The sequence below is a fragment of the Anas platyrhynchos genome, chromosome 2 (genome assembly GCF_047663525.1).
Source record: "Anas platyrhynchos isolate ZD024472 breed Pekin duck chromosome 2, IASCAAS_PekinDuck_T2T, whole genome shotgun sequence".
In the NCBI taxonomy this organism is placed as follows: Eukaryota; Metazoa; Chordata; class Aves; order Anseriformes; family Anatidae; genus Anas; species Anas platyrhynchos.
In genome coordinates this window covers 57,787,981-57,810,679 of record NC_092588.1, presented here as the reverse complement: position 1 = coordinate 57,810,679, position 22,699 = coordinate 57,787,981, and the positions used below count along the sequence as shown (strand labels likewise).

Sequence of the window (22,699 nt, the reverse complement as noted above, 5' to 3'; positions counted from 1 at the left end):
CAGTTTTTGCCATTGGAATCTCATTTTAATTCCCAGTTTTCATTTAATAGTGACAACTTGCTCAGTGAGTTAGTGAGCCTAAATTTTGACTTCCACTAAACTGAACCCCAGATCAGAGATGTATTTATTTGGTTAATACTCCAGAATTAAAGTGGAAGAGCATGCTTTTCCCTGAATTTCTAACCTACGAAACAGGAACATGAATGGAAAAATATATATATATATTTAAATAAGACTATGAAATACAGTGACATTATCAACACACATAACCACATCTGGCTATTTGAATTTTCTACTCAGCCTAAGGAATCACCCAACTTTCAATGATAGTTTGAAAGCTTTTTCTCATATCTAATCTAAGTTTCTCTGTCTACAATTTAAGGCCATACTTTCTTGAACTATCAGTTGAGTACATGAAGAACAACTTACGACCTAAAACTAAAAAGCCTCAATTCACTCTCACTAGGCTTAATAAGTTTAAGTACTTCAAGCTTTCCTTAAACCTATTTATAACCTATAGGTATGCCATAGCTTTTCTCATGTATTCTAAATCTTCTTGGAAAGACGACACCTTGAACAGTACACCACAGTCACAATACTCCAGTTCCTTCTTTACTTGTGAAGATCGGTGTTTTAAGATTATTTTGCATGTTTTACAAATAAAGGATCATTCTGTATATCTTAGCATCTTGTTTGTCTTCTTCATAACAGCAAGGTACTGTGATCTCATACTGAACCATTAAGTTTGTTATGATCTGCATATAATTCTTTGCAAAACTGTTAGGTTAATTATCCTCCATCTTGCATGTATTTGTAAAAGTGTAAGAAACTGAATCTTTTTCTAATTATATTTTATATATTATTTTTCCAATATATATATAATTATGAAGTCTAGTCCTGTCTGCCACTAGACCTACATGGATTTACTTTCACCTGCAGATTTAACATGTATTTTATTAATTCATCAAAATTTTTCATGATATTTTGATTAGTATCATATTTTAATCCCAGAATTCCATCTTCAGTATCCTTTCAGCTTGTCAGAGAAAAATAATGGTAACAATTTTGAACTTATTTTTCAAATTTCTGCATATTCAGTTATAGATTCAATAGTCTATGTGCCTGTAAAATGCTTGTGGAATCATGTAAGTTAGCTTCAAAAGCATTGCTATGGGGAGTCCGTATAAGACTAGATATTTCAATATATGTGATATCATAGAATCATAGATTCATACAATCATGAAGGTTGGAAAAGACCTTCAGGATCATCTGGTCCAACCATCATCCTACCACCAATATCACCCACCAAACCATGTCCATAAGCACCAGGTCCAGATTTTCCTTGAATAACCCCAGGAACGGTGACTCCACCAGTTCCCTGGGCAACCTGTTACAATGCCTGACTACTCTTTCTGAGTAGAAATGCCTCCTAATTTCCAATTTAAACCTCTTCTGGTGTAACTTGTGGACATTCCTTCTACCTAGTTATGTGGACATTCCTTCTACCTACCACTAGTTATCTGCAAGAAGCCAACACCCAGCTCCCCATAACTTCCTTTCAGGTACTTGTAGAGAGTATTCAGGTCTCCCCTGAGCCTCCTCTTCTCCAGACTAAACAACCCCAGTGCCCTCAGATATCCCCATAGGACTTGTGTTCCAGGTCCTTCACCATCTTTGTAGCTCTTCTCTGGACAGGTTCCAGGGCCTCGATGTCCTCCTTGCAGTGAGGATCCCAAAGCTGAACACAGTACACAGAGGTGCAGCCTCACCAGAGCAGAATACAGGGTGATGATCACCTCCCTGGTCCTGCTGGCTGCAAAATTCCTGATACAAACCAGCATGCCTTTGGCCTTCTTGGTCACCTGGGCACACTGCTGGCTCATGTTCAGGCAAGCATCAACCAGCACCCCCAAATTCCTTTTCCTCTGCACAGCTTTCAAACCACTCTGCCCCAAGCCTGTAGCGCTGCATGGGGTTGTGGCCAAAATGTGGGACCTGGCACTTAGCCATGTTGAACCTGATCCCATTGGCCTCTGCCCATTGACCCATCCTGTCCAGGTCCCTCTGAAGGGCCTTCTTACCCTCCAGAAAATTAACACTTTCCCCCAACTTGATGTCATCTGCAAACTTACTGAGGGTGCAATCAACTCCCACATCCAAGTCATCAGTAAAGATATTACAGAGGATAGGCCCCAATACCAACCCTTGGGGAACACCACTGGTGACTGGTCGCCAGATGGATTTCACTCAGTTCACCACTACTATCTGGGCCCAGCCATCCAGCCTGTTTTTTAACCCAGAAAAGGGTGTACCTGTCCAAGCCATGGTCTGCCAGCTTCTTCAGGAGAATACTGTGAGAGACCGTGTCAACAACCATGATGATGTGTAGGTAGACTACATGTACGTCAACAGCCTTCACCTCATCCACCAAAGGGGTCACCCAGTAATAGAAGGAGATGAAGTTGGTCAGGCAGGACTTACCTTTCATGAACCCATGCTGACTGGGCCTGATCCCCTGGTTGTCCCAGACTTCCAGGTCAGGAGGCTGAGTACCCCAAGGATAAACGGTCTGGCAGGTAAAGACAGATACAAAGAAGGCAATAAGAACCTTAGCCTTTTTCTTATCCTCTGTAGTCATGCTTGTCCCTGGGAGGAATAATTTTAATTTATATTTTTTAAATTTACATTAATAAACAGAAATTTTGATAATGTTAAAGATCAATATGTATTTAATTTGAATAAAATAAAAATCAAACAAAGAAGAAAAAAAAGAAACAGTGAGGACATTAAAGGTAGAGGAGGTAGTGATAGGTAAAAATGTAAGGAAGACGAAGGAGACATGGTCTGCTCTGGACAAATATTGGTAGTATGTGACTATGGCTACCAAATCATTACGTAACTCAGTGCCAGCAAAAGATACAATTATTCAGTGATTAAATAGAGGTGGATAAATCAACCAATTAATTGTATAAACACAATTAATTAAGTGAGAAAATCATGTAGGTACAGAGTCAATTAGGTTGCAAAACTCATTATAATTAAAATACACAGGCAATGGAGTGGTATTAAACAGGCAAAGTTTAAGGATTAATAATTAGCTAAACAAATAAATTCAATAAGTGGACAATCAACAAAGCAGCGAATCAGTTAAGCGGGATGAAAAGTAATTTCATTATTAAATAAAACATCAATGAATCAATAAATTAATTCTCCAGAGAATGATGTAATCAGTCAGTAAAGACAAACATTGAAATTATTACTGGTAGGCAGTTAACTGAGCATGAGAATACCTACCTGGAGAAGGTTTAGTGGGCCTTTCTTACTGTATTTGTAACGGCAGCATACTCTGTGACAGGAATCATACTATATTTATGGAAAAAAAAAAAAACTTTTTAGAAAAAAACAAACTATAGCTAAGACACTTATAATGGCAATAGCTCTCTACATATTTTATATGTATGTAGCCTACAACATCCCTTATTTCTGTAATGAACAAACTTACTCCGTGTTGAAATTATATGACAATTCTACTTAGTTGATAACATCAATAATAAAACTCATGATTGTTTTAGGAATACTTGCATTAGGTTTTCAAGTTTCTTTATTATAAAAATCAGATTTGTTTTTTCCACTATCTTAGGAGTCACCAGAATGTCTGTTGCAATTACATCTGTGGACATTAAAACCATAATAAAAAGTTTTATGTGAACTACTAAGACCATAGCTGCTTTTACTTGTGTACAACTATTTAAAATTTGTTTAAATATTACTACCTTTTTTTTTTTAAAAAAAAAAAAAAAAAGAATGGCCCTGTTAAAATGGCCCTGTTAACAGAGGTAAAGAAGTTGCATATTTTAAATGTACTATTTTGCATTGTGTCTTTATATAAAAGTTATGTAAAATTTTGAAGTATACCGTATATTTTATGACACTAAACAATAAAAGTCTCAAATGATTGGGAAGGGCTATACAAATTCCACCACATTCTCTTCCATTTGATTTAATTGCCTGACTTTCAAACTCTTGCTATTCTTTTTGTTCAAAAAAAAAAAATACCTAATGGTAGTGATTCATGTGAAGATCTTATAATAAACATTAATTGCATAAATCCTTGTTTATTTCCACTTGAAACATAATTTTGGAATTGACCTACTTTCTAAAGAGGTGAAAATCTACCACATTACTATATATTGTGGTTCACATAATTTCAAAACTTGAAAATACTCCGGGAATTAGATCCTGGAGAATGTACTTAAAATTTTGGCTTAGAAATATTGCAACAGTGTTGCAATATGCCTCAAAACAAGCTTTGCAAACTGTGAAATTCAGAGCTAAGGTTAAAGTGAAAAATAATATAGTAACATTAATCTCCAGAAATATTGAGCTAAAGTATAATCTTTGCCTTGCAATGATACCCCAAGCAGCTGGTAGTCAGAATATGTATAATCCTCTGGGTATTGCATGGAATCACTACCTTGCTTCATGAATGTCAAAAAGCAGTGAAAATGCTAGCATACTGCCCTGAAAGTGTAAGAACAACATCAGAATAAATAAGCAGAAAGAGATCTAATAGGCAACTTTCTGACAGATTTTCTTTTTAGGAAAGTTTCATCAGAAAATGCTTTCTTGTTGAACTTAAAATGTTCCAGTTACAACACTCCAGGTTTAAACTTCCCCTGCATCCGAAACAGGTTTTGTGCATGTGACTCATGGTATGGAAGGGTTTCTCTAGGACAGTGCATCTGTCAGCTCTGTCCACAAACTGCAAAGCAAGGACTATATAAGCTTCCTTGTCTGCAAGGTAACCCAGAGAATCAGGACCCTTGAACAGTCTGTAGGAATATGGAGTCCTAAATGTACAGTCACCTGGTGAATGATGACAATCGACATACCAGATAATTTTACATTTGCATAATTACAAATTAAATAGGACAATGACGACAAATGTTATCTAATATTTTTAACAATATACAAATAGATACTGTTTCAAGTAAATTAAGTAAGTAAATAAATAAATTACTCATCTTGTGATCTCTTAATGTCCTGGATGGAAAGTTTAAATATATGTGTTCTATTTAAAATTTATATTTTTTCTCAACTTTCCAGAAATGCTTGTTTCATCATAACTGTAATTTTATAATGTATTTTAAATACCAATAAGTATCTCCAGAAATATGACAGAGTAAAAAATTATCATATGCATGGCTATATAAAAATATATATGTGTATGTCTGTGGAAAACATTTAGATTATAAGAGTCTTTAAAAAATGTAAATAGTTGCTGCAGAATAATAATAGCTCAAAGTTTTGTTATGAAACACAGGAAATGTATATCTCCATGATTCACTATGACCCCCAGAGTATGTAACTAATTTTTTGAATATTTTAGGTGTCCACAGGTAATTTTAATGATAGAATCAGCTTTAGCAGTTTGTAGATCTTCTCAGAGGATTATGGTTGCATTAGCTGGTGTTTGAGATATTAAATTATAATTTTTGTTCCACAATATTATTTATTATGAATCACAAACAGCTTGAAAATTACATGCAATGTTTCAGTATACAGTTGTTTCAATTAAGGATTGAGACATCAATAAAGAAGCAAAAATTAAATAGAAACCACCATAATACCCTCTAGGTTTTACACAGCACTCTCCTCTGTTACCAGCACATCTTGTACACTATGTGCTACAGAAGTAATTTCTACATTTTTGACTAAATGTAGCAGACCATTGTTTTTAACATCTGCTAATTCCAAACAGATATATTGCAGGAAAAAAAAATACATAACTCAGCATTATACTCAGTATGCATAATATATTTACAAATATATTTACTCAGTATATATAATTCAGCTTATATAATATTCTGCTTCTGAAGAAATAATGTTTTAAAAAAAATTGGTGTTTATAACTTCATATTTGTTTATTTTGACAGTTACCAGCTCCATCTCTTCTGTTCCTCCTTCAGTCACTGAGGTGGGCTAATGAACACTTTGTTCCATGATACCCCTTCAAATTTTATATATGGAATCATGTGGTACTTAGCTGCCTGCTGGGGCTAAATCACAAGTTGTAATACAGAGTTGACTGAGCTAGATTTAAAAATAAAATTAATAATAATAATAATAATAATAATAATAATAATAATAATAATAATAATAATAATAATAATAATAATAATCTGTATATAAACACAAACATATTTGTACATATAACTAAAAAAATCAATAAAAAATTTCATATTAACCATACAAACATATTGTTTTATTATACTAATGTAATACAAAGTGTACACTAATTAGCTTAATTATTTAGCTTTTTATTTTTCCATTTGCATTCTGATATCAAAGTAATTAAAGGTGACTGGAGGGGATTTTATACTTTGCATTAAATTGAAACTCAGCCAGTTGGAGAGGTTAAATTGATTTGACTAATGCTTTCTAATGTATTAATTATTTCATGTCTTCAGAATGGATTCTGTCAGAGTATTTATACGTTATTCTACAACCACTTATTAGCAAGCATATATTTGAAATAGCTGTGGACCAGGACTAAGAAAGACAACTTTTCTCACATAGATAAAATTTGCCTGTCTCACTGCAGCCTGAAAATATAAAATATTTATTTATTTAACACGGCTTACATGCATATTGTAAAGAAGTCTTTGCTCTTTAAAGCATACATTTGTATATTTAAAATATACCAAGAAATCCTTAACTTCAACTTCAAGAAAATCAAGAAAGAAGATCCAGAAAACCGGAAGTGGTCAGCCGTATCTCAGTCCTCAGGAAGATAATGTAAAAAATTCTCCTGAAAGCTATGTGCAAGTACCTGAAGGAAAAGAAACAATTAAGAGAATTCAGCACAGAGTTACTAAAGGAAGTTTGTGTCTAAACAACATGATAACCTTCTACAAAGAAATGACTGCCTCTGTGGATGAGGAAGAGTTGTGAATGTTGTTTGCCTTGACTTTAATTGTGACATATTCACCTACTCTGTCCTTACAGCTAGAGAGACATGGTTTGGGTATATTGGCTATAAGATACATTAAAAATGGGCTGTTGGGTTCAAAGGACTGAGGTCAGTAATATAAAGTCCAACTTATGGGCAGTTACTAGTGGTGTTCTTCAGGGAACAGTACTGAGGCTAAACACTGTTAAATTGCTTTTTTAAATATGCAGATGTTGAGATAGAGTGCACTCTCAGCATATTTTGGGGATGGTGCCAAACAGCATGTGGGGTGGAGAGCAGCAGGAAGAGTGACTGACATTCAGTAGAGCAGAGCCTCTGCAGGCCAACCTTGACACCCTGGAAAAATGGGCTGATAGACACCTCCTAAAGTTCCACAAAGGCAAACTTCTGCATCTAGTATGGATTAACTGCACATAACTGCTTAGGCTGAGTCCTGTCTGGAGATGGAGTACCTCTGCAGAGACTTGCAAAGACTTTTGCAAGACTTAAAGGACCTGGTAAGCAATGAGCTGAGTGTGAAGAGTATCCAGAGTACTGTGCTCAGCTTAAAGCTCCCCAGTACAAGAAAGTCACTGTCAAACTGAAATGAGCAGACCACCATGATGACTAGAGCAGAGGCTCCTGCAGTATAAGGAGAGGCAGAGAGAAATGGATTTTGTACAGCCTGGAGAGGAGGAGACTGAATCAAGTTAGAACACAGGAAAATTCTGATTGAACTTCATAATTTTACCATTAGGATGGTGCGGCACTTAGAAAGGCCATGAAACCTTCATCTTTGGAGATGTTGTGATTTAACCGATCAGGAACCTAAGCACCACACAGCCATTCACTGTGTTCTGGTGGAATAGGGGAGAGAATCACAGGGAAAAAAAGCTCATGGGTTAAAATACAGACAGTTTAATAGGGAAGAAAAGGAAGTATAATAATAATAATAATAATAATAATAATAATAATAATAATAATAAATAATAATAATAATAATAACAATAATAATAACAATAATAATAATAATATGTACAAAGCAAGTGATGCACAATGCAATTGCTTACCACCTGCTGACTGATACCCAGCATGTCCCTGAGCAGCTGATTGCCCCTCCAGCCCACCCTAGCCAATCACCCCCTCTTAAATGTTTAGCATGATATCATATTGTGTGGAATATCCCTTTGACTATTTTGGTCAGCTGTCCTGGCTGTGTCCCCTCCCAGCTTCTGGTGCACCCCCAGTCTCCTATCTGGAGGGCAGTATGAGAAGCCAAAAAGTCTTTGACTTAGTGTAAGCACTGCTCAGCAACAACTAAAACATCAGTTTGTTATCAACATTATTCTCATACTAGATCCAAAACACAGCACCATACCAACTTCTAGGAAGAAAATTAACTCTACCTTAGCTGAAAGCCTGACATGAAATATTTAAAACTGCCTGATAATGCCCTGAGCAACTTGGTCTATTTGGCCCAGCTTCTCTAAGTAGCTGGAACATCAAGGTCCTTTCTAATTTTTTTCTGTGATTCTGTGTTGTCCATTTGCTTATTTACTTGTTTTATAAAACCAGAGATCTATAAAATGTTTGCCTTTATGCAGAGCAAAGATCCTGAAATACTATCATACAGACCTACTAAAATGAAAAAAACCAAAAACAAAAACAAAACAAACTGCTCAAACTAAGAAGGTACCTGTATTCTTTGCTATCTGTTAACTTTCCTGAGCTGTATTAATTTTTGCAAAGATTTACTTGAAAATTACCTATTTTTGAACTGTCATTAGGTAGGTATTATTTTCATATTTAAAATACTTGCAATTGAAACAACATAAAAAACATGTGACTACCCACAAAACCAGTATTATACGTATCCTAAAAGTTTGTCTAACGCTAAAAATATTCGGATTCATGTGTGAAAAGCTGTTTGTCATGTACACATGTACAAACAAGAATCTTTATAATAGGCCAGTCTTTTTCTTTTTTTTTTTTTTTTTTTTTTTTAATGGAATACAGTTATAACAATTCTGAAAGTGTCAGCAGGACATTCTTTGTAAACAGTCAGCTTTGTAGTTATTCTTCCTCAGCTATGGTTATATCATGATCAGGTGAAAAAACAAACATAAAAAATAAATATGCCATATACATTTAGAGAAAAAAAAATCCTTAAATGCAGTGAAGTTCAACATCCACACAAATACATAGAAAGCACTATAAGATTTAGTGTAAATGATGATACCCATCCTTCACCTGTATTCTAAAAAATTATATTTTTATGTTCCTACTCTCAGCTAGCCTATGCTAATGAACAAGACTTTGTCTGTTCTTCCCACATCCTTTTTTCCAGACCTCTCCACCCACTGATGCACAGCCAACAGCTGGTTTTCTTTTTTTTTTTTTTTTCTTTTTTTTTTTTTCTTTTTTTTTTTCTTGAAAGCCATTTATATGGACCTGAAAATATGGACCTTCAGATTCTTCCTGCTCAGTTAGGTTGTGCCTATACAAATGTCTATACAAAGAAGAGCTCCAAGGAAGATTGCCTGCAAATCAATTTCATTTTCACCTGCCTTCTGTGAATGAGGATCCACTGGAGAATTCTCAGAGAACCTTATAAGTGATCACTTATTTATTGAGGAATTTACTCTATCCTTATTCAATTCAATTTCCTATGGTAAATTACTTTTTTTTTTTTCCATGTCTTAGAATGTTATTTAAATACATCCATTTTTTCCCTCCTGAACACAGCTTTATAATAAGACTGAAGTGCAGTTATGGGCTTATCTCAATTATGAGAAAAATACCTGTCACAGTATAATTATTTCACATTTAAAGTCCAATGATTTGGGTTGTGTCCCAAAGTGCTCAAGTGCTATTTATTGTTTAAAGAGTGCAGCTAAACTGTGGAATGTATTAACTCTGGATCATCTGTTGATGCTATAGTTATTGATTTGTAGGAAACGTCATCAGGGCAAATCATTACGTTTCATTACACAAAATACAATAAATTAGTCATAGCATTATGATATACAAATAGCAATGCCAAACTTTTTTGCAAAAATGCAAAAAAAAAAAAAAAGCATTTTTTTTCCGTTTCTAGACCTGCAGTAGACTCTTTCCAAAGTAATCTTTTCATGTCTGTTTCCAAAGAAATCACAGAGTAAGTAAAGAAATTTCCAAAGAAATTACAGTGTAAGTAAACAAAAAAGTAAACAAAAGCTGCAGTTAAAATTTTAACTTAAGCAATGTAACTGACAATAATCCAAAGTGTAAAGTTTAAGAAAATGGATGAATATTCTTTCTCTGAATAACACTACTTAGCGTGAGGTGATGTGGCAAGACGCACACCATTGTCAAAGTTCCACAAGTTCCACACCATTGTCAAATTCTGTCCTACCTCAATTTTATGAAAAATATTTCTGCTGAAAAAAAAATCCTAGTGTTTAAAAAATCAAAGTGTTTATATATAGTTGCACCCATCTGCCTAACTGTTTTTGTCGTTACATATACATCAGAAATACATTCATAACATGCATTTACAAACCATACATACACCTTTCAGAAACCGTCCCTCACTTGCACAGATTTCAGTGTTATTTTTCAGATAGAGAAAACTATTTAAACTCTACCTGGATGACTTAGGGAGAAAGTCACTGAAGCATAAAAAGAAGACTGCGGGTGTGAAGAAGAAGAAGAGCTCCAATGGAAAAAGAATATGTAGCCCTACTTAATAAATCTTAGTTGTTCTGAAATAGTGAATTATTTCAAGTTTTATTTTCTTCAAAAAGAAGAAAAACATGTAAGACAAACCTTAACTCCCTTGAAAATGTGGGTTTTAATTGGAAAAGAAGAAAAAGTCTGAGACGTTGAGATAAGTAAGACGCATATAACACTTGTTCTATTGTTGTTACTGAATTGCAAATGTCTGCAGGGAACCATCTTGTTAAAGAAAATATGCTTGAAGAGTGGTGTGAAACTGATGTTGAAGTCAACCTTAAGAAAATTTTCCTATTGAAAAAACATCACTACTAACAGGGAGCTCTTCCTACTCTGCTCCATTTCCTTGCTGAAACCTACAAAAGGTTTAAGAAAGAATAATCCAAGTAATTTGTTGCCTTTTATTGTCAAATCAAACAATATTTTATATGGAGAAGAATAAAGCATAACTTAGTTGTGACCAGCAACATAAAAGGTACTATGATTTTCTCTTCTGTCCACCTATCCGCTGTTCTAACAGACAATAATGAGCACTTTTAGATTAAGGCAGAAATTCTGCTTTTTCTCCACTTAATAATTGTCTATTTAAAAAATGTCAACAATCTTTAAATCTTCTTTACTCATTTTTCCAAATAGGAATAAATCAAGTATACACTAGTCCATACAATAGTTCCAAATTTCAAATAATAGGTAGATGTTTTACTAAATATTCATAAAACCTGAGACCAGTATTTAGGCATTTTCTCTAAATATTTTTTTAGCAAAATGAATGATCAATATTTTGCAAAATATGATCTATGAGTAAATATAGAAAGGAGAATATGGGGTATATTATTTATGGCATGTGAGTGATAGAAAAGGAGAAACCATACCACCACAGTTCTCAGGTACAAGAAAGTAAAAAGAAGGAATATCTGTTGTCATTGATTTTGTAGAGAAGTAATGTTCTCAAACAGTAACAAGGGAGATTAGATTGTTGGGAAAAACATAAACCATAGTAAAGGCCTATTCTTTATATTTGAAATGTGTGGAGGAATGGTTAAGTGAGGTAGGACATGTGGATGTTGAGCTGTTGGGAGACAATGGGCTAGTGAAGTACCGTACTCAACTCACATGAGCCTTGGCACGTACACAGCTGGCTGAGAGCCAATCAGGCTCAAGGACACGATGCCCTTGGGCGATCGGGAAAGTCCCTAAGGCGGGACAGGTAGCCAAAAGAAGGAGGACCAGACTGAAAAGCCCGGGAAGTGTTAACCAATCCTGAGCTTAGTTTCTGCAATATGTATGAGTTGATTATGTTCAAACTAGATAAAAGGCGACTGAGCTATCCATTAAAGAAAGTTCACTGTTCACTCATATTGAACGTGTGTGTCTTCCTTCCATTGGCAACAGAAATGATTGTCTGAGAAGATGGGAGATCACTGAAGACCTTCAAGAACATGCTGGATAAATGTACCAGGGAAGATAACTTTATAGCTGACAGTAAGGGGAACTAGATGGACTGTATACAATCTTTCCAAAACTATTTATCTGTAGTTTTGAATTCTGTTGAACCACAGGAAGTACCTGAAATACCTTTGAACGTTGTCTTTTTATAACTACAGAACAAAAATCACATTTTCTATTATGGGCCGTAAACAGTACCTAGTTTCAGTTGATAATACAAACTAATTGTTCAGATCTCTGAGTAAAATAACCTATTCTAAAGCATAATTTTATCTTGATAGAAATCATCTTCTGAAAGTAGTCAGAAACACATGAACCACAAAAGACATTTTCACAGTCCAAGAACATATGATCTGATCATTGAAATATCAGTGAGTCCCCAACTACTGCATAAAGCCAAGCTAAAATGCAGATGAAGTTAAAAGCCATTAGTTTTAACTTAAATCAACTTCTTGCTATAAGGCATTCAAGGATAATATTTGGCTTTTAAGGTAGCTCAAAGACAAAAAGGATATTTGTGCCAGCCTAAACACGAATGAGTAACTTAAAGTTCCTATACAGGGTTAGCTCTGCAAAAGAGGAAGAGGCAGACACATAGACACACCCTTATTTACAGCTGAAAATCACTTGAGTGTAAAAGGTGAAATATCCCTACTGTGCTAACAAGTTGGCAGAGACAGTGTCTATGACAGTGCTTCGTTTGTCATGGGGCAGCACATCATTTTCCTTCTCCCCAGTTATCCTAAGTGCTGTAGGCAGCTCTGTACATTAACACAGACAGAACCCTATGGTCAACTCATCTGAGTCTGTAGTACCTGCTCTTACTTCATGAGAGAAGATGAAATATGTCCATTAAACCTAGTCAATGGTTTAATGTACTAGTCAAAGTACATAAAATGTACTAGTCAAAGTACATAAAAATTAAAAAAAATATATAAAAAACTCATTGTTCTTTGCCTCTGCGTAATTATATTATTGATAAGCATCATATTTCATCTTGATAATCATCATAGGTTTTAAAATATCATCAAAAATTTGTGAGATTGTAAAGTTCAGTCTCAGAAGTAAACCTCCTGCAGAGGCAGTATTTGTTAATAACATTAACTGTTGCAGCACCTGTAATCGGAACCATTATTAGGGAGAGAAATTACAGAAGGAGACAACTATGTAATAATGTCAGGAAAGACACAGAGTCTTTCAAATATGGTATTTTTTAGAGTACAATATCACTTTTCTTTTCTTTTCTTTTCTTTTCTTTTCTTTTCTTTTCTTTTCTTTTCTTTTCTTTTCTTTTCTTTTCTTTTCTTTTCTTTTCTTTTCTTTTCTTTTCTTTTCTTTTCTTTTCTTTTCTTTTCTTTTCTTTTCCTTTCCTTTCTTTTCTTTTTTCTTTTCTTTTCTTTTTTCTTTTCTTTTCTTTTCTTTTCTTTTCTTTTCTTTTCTTTTCTTTTCTTTTCTTTTCTTTTCTTTTCTTTTCTTTTCTTTTCTTTTCTTTTCTTTTCTTTTCTTTTCCTTTCCTTTCCTTTCCTTTCCTTTCCTTTCCTTTCCTTTCCTTTCCTTTCCTTTCCTTTCCTTTCCTTTCCTTTCCTTTCCTTTCCTTTCCTTTCCTTTCCTTTCCTTTCCTTTCCTTTCCTTTCCTTTCCTTTCCTTTCCTTTCCTTTCCTTTCCTTTCCTTTCCTTTCCTTTCCTTTCCTTTCCTTTCCTTTCCTTTCCTTTCCTTTTTCTTCCAAGAAAGAAAAAGAGGATGTTTCAGAAATGTATATATTCATATGATACCATATTTTTTTTACACCTTTAAGTCTGGTAAAGATGCAGAAATAGTTCTCTAGTCCTATGAACTTCTATGGGACAATTACAAAACCAAAAACTGAACATTTCACCACTGCTACATTATTGAACTTATTTGAGTACAAAACCTAAATAGATGCAAATTTCCTACTTCATTCACTGTTTACAAACTACTAGTTTCATTCTTTTTCATAAAAAGTTATGAAATAAAAATGAGACTTTAAAATCATTTTTAAAACTTCAAACATTTTTTTTTAACCGTTAGATTCTATAACTAAAAGTGTCTTTTATTTTTATTTCCTGAACTAATTTTACCACTCAAGACATTTAAATTTTATTTCTATCCTGAATTCTTTAAGAATGTTATGATCATGCCTAGAAGAATGATTCACTTAACTTGTATTCTGTCCTGCTTCACAGTTAGATGTTTTAATGAAAATTATAGATGTATTTTATTGGGAAAAAAAAATAAAGAGCATAGCCACCTTTCAGTCTTTTGAGATTTTGAGATGTATCTAAGCTTTTAATATATCCAGCTGTTCAACTAAGAAACATACTACATACAGACAAGTTCAATGTCTGACTAAAAATCTAGAAATATTTCATACTTTCAAAGGAAAGAAAGATATGAATTTTGAACCTATACTGGCATTAAAACGTTTAGGATTTTTTTCCTATCTGAGTTTTCTCATTTCTCTATTAGATGATCAACTTTTTTTTCCCATATTTGTTGGACTTTTGCTAATATTTTTTTACTCCTCTATTTTTATACTTGCAAGTATTATATATAAAAAAAAAAAAAGAGGAATGACAACAGGAAAAAAAATCACCACGAATAAACAGAGTGTAGAGAGTAGTTCTTTCTAGTAGCTTGAACATCTAGTTGTAATATGACAGATCTGGCAGAACAATGATTCTTCTTCTTTGTGATTTAAGAGGATATTGGTAAAATAGACATATCCCTGCAGTGACATTCTTTTCTGACTTTATGCCAAATCAACTGGATTCCAACTGATGGTTTCCAAATTCTATTGCACTTCCTACATTTAAATAAATTTGAACCCCTTTAATTGAGAGTACAGTCTCCATTTCAGAGTAATTTCAAAATACAAGGTCTGAGCATGGGTGAACAGACATTAAATACCTCATTCTGCTACTTATTAAACTCTTTGCTGCAGAACAAGTGCATGATACTACCAAAAGACACCCAGTGAGGTCCAAGACAAAGATGGTGTCACTGATGGTGTGTAGTTGTTCCCTGCACAGTCAAGATGGATTGATTCAAGAAAGGGAGAAAAATCTTTATTGTGTAAATAAGGCTGTAGTATCATAAACAAAATAATCACCAGAGAATAGGCACGGGACTGAAAAGCTATTAGAATAAAACTTTTATTTGAGTTAAAGTGGCTGAAAGACAGTGAAAGAACTGACTAGTTCATAAAAACATTTTTTTTTCTCAGCTATATTAAAAATATCTATTTTATAATTATATGTTTGTTTGTTCTTTATTTATTTTTTTTTTTTTAAGGGAAGAAAATATTTGTCCTTGTATTTGTATTCAACTAATGCACTCAGTTGTACTTGATTATGATTTCTTGCAGAATAACTTAAACATATACTAATGGCATCAGAACATTTGTGATAAAATGCAGAATAATGTAAAAATGTAGTTTTCAGTATGTTGCCATTTTATTTTCACACTGCCAATTTTGAAGACCCCAGCAGCATGAACTTCATTTCTAAGTGTGATTTTTTAAGTGAAACATACTCTCTTATTTACATTCCTCAGGACAATCAATGGTCTAGAAGATTCTGAGTTGGGGAAAGAGAACCAGATTAACTTATTTTATATTCAGTATTACTGGTACTTTTTAAGGAATTGTATTTATTATGATTTAATAATAAGGTCAGCTGACAAAAAAAAAAATCAATCATTTGTAGCAGAAGAATAAGATTATTAGGGTTATACATGTACTTTCAGTTACCTACTACCATGTTGCAACTGTACCTTTTAATGTGACTTTTTTCCTTTGGAGAAGTAAGTCCTTAATTATGTTGATTCAGCTTTATTTTCTCAGCATATGAAAAGATTCAGTAACTAGTCAGGAGTTATTCAGAACACAGGTAATGCTGTTAATGTAGATCTGCATAAGAATAAAAATTTTCTTATGGGTATGTCATAGCTCAAACTAAACAAACAAACAAAAATAAACAACAAAACCAACAAATCAACACGAGTTTGTATGCCTAAGCTGGCAGAAAGGGAGGAACCACATTTATCTTCAGTTTTTCTTGAACTGAATGTATTCATGTGAAAGTGACATCAGAAATATTTGTTATAAGAAACAATGAGAAAGAAAATTGAATGACTTTCTTTTCAAAAGTTAATTATGTATAGCAAACACTAATGCATAACAAAATAATATTGGCTTTATTATATTTTATAATATATTTAATTTCTAGGTAGTGAACACAAAGTCAGTAGGTTGTATACAGGAATGTTCTCTATATAATGTATAGGGTTCTAATGTTCTTTATAGTGGATTGTGGTTTTTTTGTTTGCTTGTTTGTTTTTCAGCCAGTGATGAAAATAGTTTTGCCAAGATTCCTCTGACTATATTGTTTTCAGCACAGTCTATTTAGGTGACGATAATGCAGAATGGTAGTTTCCCTAATATCCCATATTTGAGGGCTAGAAGGATTCATAAATGAGAGATAAGAAGACACATACAACCTCATTGTTCTTTATTATGAACTTCTTTACTGAAAGGGTTGTTAGGCACTGGAACAGGCTGCCCAGGGAGGTGGTGGAGTCACCATCCCTGGAAGTCTTCAAAAGACATTTAGATGTAGAGCTTAGGGATATGGTTTAGTGGGGACTGTTAGTGTTAGGTTAGAGGTTGGACTCGATGATCTTGAGGTCTCTTCCAACCTAGAAATTCTGTGATTCTGTGATTCTGTGATGTCACTACAGTACAAACCCTTGACCCCTGTGGAAGACATTAGACATTCCTTTGATCCATTATTTTTTAACACAATGACTTGCTTTTCCTCTTCGGAAGGGAGTGGGGGTGGGGGGTGGGGGACAAAAAGAATAAAATTGACACATAAAATCTTTTCAAGACTGAACTAATAGAGAGCTGGAGAGTACCCTGACTTTTGACCCTACAAGATGAAATTTATTCTTTAATATGTTTTTTTTTCTTTCTGTAATCAGAACTTGGCAAAATAATGTGCTTCATCACATTCTCAATATTACTGTCTTTCTGATCTTCCTAAATTCGAAGACTTTGACAAATATTTTCATGTACTTCAGTTTTGCTTTTACATCCTAAACAAGATTGTGTGGTAAAGCATTTGTATTTTCATTCTAATATTTGTAGGGCACAAGATTGCTGCACTATTATTTAGTTTCATTGTACAGCAGAAGCTGCAGTCCAGTTCTGGTACTTGCTGCATAATGTTTCTGATTTTTCTCACTGTTTCTATTTGTCCAATATTTAAAATAAAAGGCACAAAATGAAAGAAAGAGAGGCCTGGGATCCAGACTCAAATTCATGACTGAGACCAATTTCCCTTCTCATTTACATTCTCAGCTTGTGCTATAAACAACTCTCCAATGCAGAAAAACTGTTTTGGATATAGTGAAAGCCTGGTTCATGTTTGAACTGTACCTGTTTAAGTAATATAGAAACAGCTTGCCTGAGACTCTTTTATTTTCAAAATCAGGCCCACAGTCAGGCACAAGCACAAAGTAAGATAGGGCGTTGGTCAAAGTTCAAAAAGAAATGGACAGGTTTAAACTTGATTTGGTTGGCTTGGGGTAAAGATATGACACAGTTCTTTGAAAGCTGGTTAAATCTTAGGTGTGCATAATGACAAAGTTAAACAGAATGTTTTTTTCCTGAAAGAGATGCAAGGGTACTACAAGCTTCCAAAATATATATAGCTTGCTCTTTTTGTTTTTGTTTTATTTTATTTTGTTTTGTTTCAATGCAGTCACGTTGTTTGTCACAATAATTGAAGCTGCAGTGTGAAAATGTAGGCTCAGTTGCACCTGATTTGACAAATATATACATATATATACATAGAGAGAGAGAGAGAGAGAGAGAGAGGGAGAGAGACCAGTGTTCCCAAGTTTTCTCACTTTTTCAGTGACCAATACTGTTTGCTGAAGTGAGGCCAGGAACTTGAAACTGTTGGGTAAAAACAAAACAAAAAATACAAACAAACAAATAAAAATACTAACTCAAAATTAACTGGAAATTTAAGAAAGGAGAAAGAGGGAGAGAAATGAAGGAACAAGGAAATTTTGCAATGTACTTTACAGTTTTATTCCAACTTTTTTTTTTTTTTGGTAGTCAAACACATACAAAAACTCCCATCTATCATACCTTTAATCAGGACTAGCAAAAACAGCAATTAGTTTAAATGTTTTAAAATAATTCTTACGTGAATACCAATCCATCTCTGGGTTCTACAAGTGCAGTATCCAATTTAATATTCCCAGAGTCAAAATACATTGATGTCGACTCTTGACCTGGTGAACAAAGAATCAGCTTGAAAACTTTTATCAGTGTGGTCTCAGGCAAAGCCAAATAAGGTCTGAAAAATGGACAATATGTTTTCATTTAGGACTCAACAATGCATATTTCTTACAAAACATATCATCAGACAATGAGTTTCACAGTACACTTCTATTTCCTGACACAAGAAAAATATTAAATGTCAATCTGCTTTGTGTTTTTTTGTGTTTTTTTTTTTTTTTTTCCCTAAAATTTCTGCTTCTTTTACTTTCTTTCTTTTCCTGATCTAAGATTTTTGATATTTTGTTTCTGTTGCCCTGAAACATTCCTGATATACACAGTATAGCATAAATGTACAGTATAAATGTTTTAATTTTCTTAACAATTTCACCCTATTAATTTATTCTTTCTTCTATTCCATTCAACAACAATATAAAGAACTGAGAATTCTCTTTAGTAGTACCAACAAACAAGTAAATGGAAAATTCAAATTCTATTGTCCATAAGAGATCTCATAAATTTAAACTATGTAGGATGATTTTATAGATGACTGTTTAGGCGACTCATTTTCATAGCATGTAACTGATCCAGAACAAATTCTAGTGCACTGCTCAGAGAACAGCTAGAAAGTAAGCAAAGTGCTTCTGGTAATTTCTATATTTCTTCCAATTGATAACTTGTTCCCTCAATGGTTTCTGTGAAAGATATAAAGGAAAGTGTAATGAATTCAATTTGGAAAGCTATAACTTCAAAAATAACATTTAGAACCTTGTTTGATAATTCATCTACTTAATTCATCTGCTTAATTATTAGGTCATTGTCATAAAATAAATGTGATTTATCTTCTTTCAGGAAGCACTAATGATGTTGGAAAGCTGCTTTGAATACCTTTCTCAGTCAGCACTACTGATAATCACTTGTTAATCTGAAATCTGCTCATGGTATTGTTGTTTTCTGTGTGCTTTTTTTTTTTTTTTTGTAATAGAACCTGTAACCTGTATTTTAATTATTAGCTGTTGGACTAGTATTGTTACTGGGCTACTTTGATGTCTTTCCAATCTGTAAGGATGTGAATATAAGGATGATTCTATAAGGATGTGAATTTCTGTTGTCAATATACAATTTCCCCTTCTAAACACATTCATTTTTGTATGACTAAAGAACTTTTTATATGTATTTTAGGTTTATTGTCTCATTAATAAAAGCTTGGAGAAAATATTTAGTTTTAGACAGCTTTAACTTTTGGTATTTTTTGAAGTAACACATAGTTCTGCTATTGATTCATGCCAGTGTATTATTCAGTTCCCTTTAAAATGTCATGGTCTCGCAACATTTATATTTTATGATAAAAATACACAAATAAAATAAATATTTATCTTTATGTGAACTATTATTTATGTTATTATTTATATTCATATGAATTATTATTTTTATGAAGTTATAGCAAATTAGTTCTATTGATAAGTTCTCACTTTGCTAATGTTAGAAATTTTGTAACTGATTATTTTTTTGAGGGACTTTTTTTCTAACATTTTTTATTCTAATATTTACAACAGTTGTTACATTGACCTTAATTTTCTATTTGTCTAATCATGTTATTTTGTCTTTCTCCAAAGATGAGAATATTGTTATTTTTTACTTTCCCTTTGTGAACCTGTTGGATAACTACAGTAAAGGTCACATTAGATCAATTTCTTCTATCAACCTTTTAAGTAGTAATTGAATGTTAACAGTTGAAATCAGAGGAAGATGAAGTCAGAAGAAATCTTGTGGAAGACTACCCATACAGACAGATGTAATTCTGTACAGTATTGAGTGAGAAGAGTCTTGAGAACTATAACAGCTCTGAGTGAAACTCAGAAACTCTAATGCAATTATTTCCTAAACCTAATGCAATTATTTCAGGATGACAATATGCCTCCAAGTGGTTTATAATAGTCAAGTGTAAAAGGATTTGGGCTTTTTTAGTTATTTTCTATTTACCAAAAGCTCAGAGAAGTCTTTAGTAAACCTTGAAATCAACAAAGCACTTAAATGTTTGAGTAATCCCAAGGAATCATTTGGCTAATAATAGAAGAGAACACTAAAATACACACAAATATTTTGGAACTTTCAACAGATTGGTTTTGGTTTTCATTTTGTTTTTCTTCTCCCCCACTCTGAATTCTTCCAACTATTTTCTTTGTACCTTTAATAATGTGTGACATACATGTGATTAAACTGATGCATGGAATGATGGACATGGATGAGGAGGAATTTTCCAAAACCATATAAGGAAAGCCTTAAGTATAAAGTCCAAGGATTAACAAGTGACCACTGCATCCTCGATTTCTTATATAAGTCTTTGAAAATTAATTTCTACAATAACAAAGACAAGTAGATGTTTTTTGTTCCATTTTGCTTCTATTTTTACAGTCAAACTGAATCAGGGGCATTAACTATTTCATATCTGTAAAAATTCAAAGTGTTTATTAAACATTACAAGTAGTTAGCATAAAACCTGTATGATAGATCTTCACAACAACTGTGTGAAGAATTTCAAGCATTCTGCATACAGGAAAGTCAAAGCAAAAAGGGTTATTTATTTATGTATTATAATATAGATTCTCCCTTTTAGCTTCCATAGAGGGTTTATAATTGTCATTAATTTCCAATAGCTTTAATTAATCTGTATTTTCCATTTATATAGCTAATAAGACATCTACAACTATACTAATACTTGGATAGATTTATCTTAAGTAAAGGTCCAGGAAAAGAAAATGAAGAGTGAATAATAGTTATAAATCTGTATGCTACATTCTGAGAAGTCTAACTTTTTTTTTTTCATTATTTTTTTTTTATTACATTTATAATTTTAAGATTTTATTTACTTTTACTGGGAAAATAAGAGGTATGTAACATCACATTTTACATGCAATGACTCCATTGAACTTCTAAGAAATTTTCTTTAAAACAAAAAGAAAATATCATGATTTTCTTTATGACATTATCTATTAAACAGGCTTCAAATAAATTTTATATCTATGGCTGAAAACTTAGAAGAAACTGTTAATCTGCTAAAAGCAAACTTACAGAGAGTCATATGAGGTAAGTCATCAAGCGTGTGTTGAGTTGTATGTTGTTACCTTCCTCCCTATCTTAGACAAGTCTGATCAACACAGTCTCTGAAAGCAATTAACAGGCCTGCATGAATAAATTGAGTGGACCAAATATTTTGTTTTATTATACTTGTTACCTCCAAGGCTCATCCTAAGTTTTTGGAGGACTTTGTGGACTCGTACTGGGGACAAAATTGTGAACACCTCAGCAGTAATGTGGTTCGTATGAAGGGATGTTTTCCCCCTTTTGTTTCTTCATTTAATAGTGTCATTAGTGTCATTTAAAACCTTTCCAATAAGATTTTTTTTTTTTTGTATTTGACATTCTGTTTTAACAAGGAGTCACGTCCTCAGAGTGAAAATATTACAATTACTATGCTTCTTTGTACTTTCACACATACTGCTTTATGCTGTACTTGTAACCATTATTTTACAGGAATGGGTTTTGTTTCCATTCTAAGTGAATTATCACTTTATAACAAAGTGTAAGTGAATCTTGGGAATGTATGCTTACTGGAATATATTTTTTCCTCTGCCTTTTGCTGTTGGAATTTTCAAAACTGATAATGTTTTGAAACAAAACATTATCCCAAATTTAATCTGTTTTTTAACAGATTTAACAGATTAGGCCCTCAAATTTAATCTGTTTTTTATCTTATTATTTAAATCTGAAGTGATTTTCACGTGAATACTAACATTTAACATTTGTAACTTTGTTATCAGTTATTTCCATGGAACCTGGACTTACTGATACACAAAGTATTTTATCATTGTTTTTACAACACTTAATTATTTCAGACATATTATTTCATGTATAGTTTGGTCTAGGTATAAGTTCCCACTCTTTTTGTCTTGGAAACAGAGGGTACTATTTGGCTATATTCTTTCCATCATTGGTGATTGTGTTCATCAGCACTACAGTTAATTATTCCTTCCTGATAATATTGACACCAAAAGAAATGGTATTCCACAAAGTCAATATTTTTATTGAAATTGAGAATTATGGAAAAGTCAGATGTTATTTATGGTGCTACTTGGTCCTGTGGTCTCTGACTGCCAAAGAGAATCAAGAAGCAGAAGCATTTTGTCTTTAATACCTCAATCCATGTAGACTTACATAGCCTATTATTATTATGCTTATAAATTTCTCAATAATATTTTTGTAATGAAGATCTATT

The 22,699-nt window shown here is 33.1% G+C and overlaps 1 long non-coding RNA gene across 3 annotated transcripts in view; it reads right to left on the bottom strand.

Annotated features, from left to right (window-relative positions):
* The window catches only part of LOC106018653 (uncharacterized), a 68,002-nt gene that overhangs the window by 5,036 nt on the left and 40,267 nt on the right, over nucleotides 1-22,699 (bottom strand). Inside the window, exons 1-3 of one of the 3 annotated variants that reach the window (XR_005263291.2) lie at nucleotides 15,906-20,287; nucleotides 3,295-3,363; nucleotides 2,482-2,569 (exon numbers count right to left, since the gene is read on the bottom strand). This is a non-coding gene — a long non-coding RNA (uncharacterized lncRNA). Of the gene's footprint in view, nucleotides 1-2,481; nucleotides 2,570-3,294; nucleotides 3,364-6,704; nucleotides 7,879-15,905; nucleotides 20,288-22,699 lie in introns of those variants that run through there. The other 2 variants (XR_011807601.1, XR_003495606.3) reach the window with 2 other exon arrangements.